The sequence below is a fragment of the Ursus arctos genome, chromosome X, assembly GCF_023065955.2.
Source record: "Ursus arctos isolate Adak ecotype North America chromosome X, UrsArc2.0, whole genome shotgun sequence".
Classification (NCBI taxonomy): domain Eukaryota; kingdom Metazoa; phylum Chordata; class Mammalia; order Carnivora; family Ursidae; genus Ursus; species Ursus arctos.
The window spans coordinates 46226-49171 of NC_079873.1; positions in this window are offsets into that span (position 1 = coordinate 46226).

A 2946-nucleotide genomic window follows, 5' to 3' on the forward strand; every position below is an offset into this window, starting at 1 on the left:
CAAGGGCCCACCCGCCTTGCAGGAGGCTTTAGCAGAAAGGACACCCTCCGTGGGCCCTGGAGATGTGTCTCCTACACCCCAGGGTGTCTCTCGAGGACGGAAGCCTTGCCTCTGCAAGGGGACCTTCGGGAATCCCTCGCCCACCCCCCTTCAGAGCTCCAGCCACCTGTGCATGAATCCAAGCCGGGTGGGTTCCCTCCTGCGTATGCGACCGACCCCACCTGTCCTGAGCACATCACTTCTGTCCCGCTCTCTCCACCTTTGGGTCCCTCTCCCATGGAGGCTGGTGAGCGATGCCTGGAGCCCACGGGGGCCCATGCTGCATACTAGCTGGCATGGTGGGGGGCCGGGGTCCCGCCGGGGAACTGTGGAACCGTGGGACGCAGCAGCTGGTGGGCAATGGAGCCACAGATGAGGGCGGAATTGTTTTAAATTATGAGCTAAAATCACAGGAGGTGTTAGGCAGCGTTGTTTGGACCCTTCGTGATCGAGGCAAAGTGGAAGGAAAATGAAAGCAGTGATCTCCTGAGGAAGAAATGCAAATGCAGAGAGAGAGGAGCTGGTGAGGGAGAGGGGTTCACATCAGAGGGGCTCCCCCAAAGTCAGCTTGGTGGCCAGCAGAGCGAGGAACAAGCAGGTCCCATCCTTTTTCTCTTCTAGGTCACGGACAGAGATGAAGGGCTTCCCACTTCCATTTCCAAGGGGGAGGGGATGCAGACGCAGGGACGTCCACACTGGGGTTTGGAGAGGGGACCTGGGTGCAGGGACAGCCACAGTGGGGTTGGGGGGAGGGGACCCAAGTACAGGGACATCCACAGTGGGTTGAGGAGTGCAGGTGCCGGGTGCCCTGGTCTCCATCCCGGGGCCCTGTGGCCCATGTGCACCCTCAGCTGTCCCCCGTTCGGGGTCCTCAAGGTGACGCTGTGTTAGGAGGGTGGGATGTGTGTTTGCCCTGCACCCCCAGGAGGACAACTGAAGCTACGCTGTCCTGCCCATGGTTTCTCCATCACGGGGGACACGGGCAGTGTGCAGCGCGTGGACCGTCAAAGTGACCCTCAAGCCGTCATGGACCGGTGCTCAGCCGTGGGCAGGGGTGAAGCGCTGACCCCTGCTGGACCTGATGAGCCTGGAGGACACGGTGCCCAGCGTGGGGCAAGAGGCACAGACCCTGTGTATGTATGAAGTGTCCAGACAGGAAGGTCTGTGCGACAAGGAATCTGGTGCCTGCCAGCGGCCGGGGGAGGGGAGGGGGCGTGACCGGTAGTGGATGGGTGTGCTTTGGGGAAAGAGAATGTTCCGGAACCCGACAGAGGGGCCGTTGCACAGCACGGTCAGTGCACTCAATGCACCCCAACGCTTGCTGTAAAAACCTACCCGATAGTTACACATCAAGACCCCTCATGAAGACTTTTACAAAGGCTGCTCGCTGTCCTGAGCTTGGGGAACGGCAGTGTCCCTTCCCCTCGGTGACAGCAGTGACATCGTGGCGTCTTGGCCCCCTGTTGCGAGTGTGTGGACCCAGTCCTTGCTTCCAGAGCGGCAATGGGACAGCAGTAGCTTTCGTCCCCAAGGTATGAGGGTCAGCGGGACAAGACCCCGCAGGGACGAGGCCTGGGTGCTTCTGGCCTCAGTGCAGCCTGGAGGGCTGCGTGGAGGAAGTGGCCTCTGAGCAGGGCCTGGAGGAAGGAGCTGGATGGTGCAGGTGGGGCAGCTGTTTTCCACAAAGAGCACATGCTTATTCTCTGACACTCCCCAAGGAGGTTGCAAGTTTGACGTGGGCGTCCCTGGGCTCATTCGGGTGTGGCCAGGACAGGTTCCTGCGGGCTCCCTAGCCTGTCCAGTTCCAGGAGCCCCGCATTCCTTAGCTCACGGCCTGTCCTCCATCCGCAAAGCCAGCAAGGCTGGGAGTCCTCCCTGCTTCTAGTCCCTGCATCCACATCACAGCCCCCGGGATGGCACGTCCACCTGGGTAATGCAGGGCAGTCCCCTGCTGTGAGCTCAGCCTGACACTCACAGCTTGGGGGGGATTTGCACAACTTTGGAGACCTTGTGCTGTCCATCTGAGGCAGGAAGGGCAGTGGAGGCCAGCTGCCAGGAAACCCGCCCAGAGGGGAGGGTCTCTTCTGCAGGCAGTGAGGACCCCCAGGTGTGGTAACTGTCAAGGGCCCCCCATAACTCACGCTCTATGTGGGGCCCTGGGCTGTGGAAGGGGTACAGGGGGTCAGTGAGGGGGCTGTGGGCGGGGAGCTGGGTCTCAATGGATGGAGGAAGGGAGAGGAAGGAGGCAGGAGAAGGGGAGGGAGGAGGCAGGGGGAGGAGAGGACAGAGAAGAGGGCATGGAGGAGGGGACAGGGAGGGGAGAGATGAGGGGAGGGGGAGGGGAGGAGAGAGAAGCCAGTGGCCTGGACAGCTGCTGACCCATGTCCCCAGGAGACGGGGCCCCTGACCCCAAGGCACCTGCAGCCGTGGGGGACTGTAGGGTGCAGGGTGCCTGCAACAGGGTGAAGGGAGGCCACCGTGGAGGGTTCCATCCCCACGTGGGACCCAGCCAGCCCTCTGAGCCACCCCACATGTCCGTCCTGTGCCCCCTCTGGGTCCCTGCCGGTCTCCGTCAGACGCGAGCACGAGGGGTCCCTGCTGGTCTCTGTCAGATACAAGCACGAGGCTCATTTGCTGAGCGCTCCGTGAATAGGGGCGGAAGGGGACAGAGGAGGACCCGGGTCCCACCTGCTGGGCTCCCAGGCACGAGGAGTCAGCATGGAGTGGGCGGGGCTGCGGGTGTGGCCCTGGCCCTCGGATTCCGCAGCCTCCTATTGAGGAGTCAGCATGGAGTGGGCGGGGCTGCGGGTGTGGCCCTGGCCCGCGGATTCCGCAGCCTCCTATTGAGGCCACGTGCCCTGGTCAGGGCTGGGACAAGGGTCACTCAGGCCTGAGGGCCGGACACTT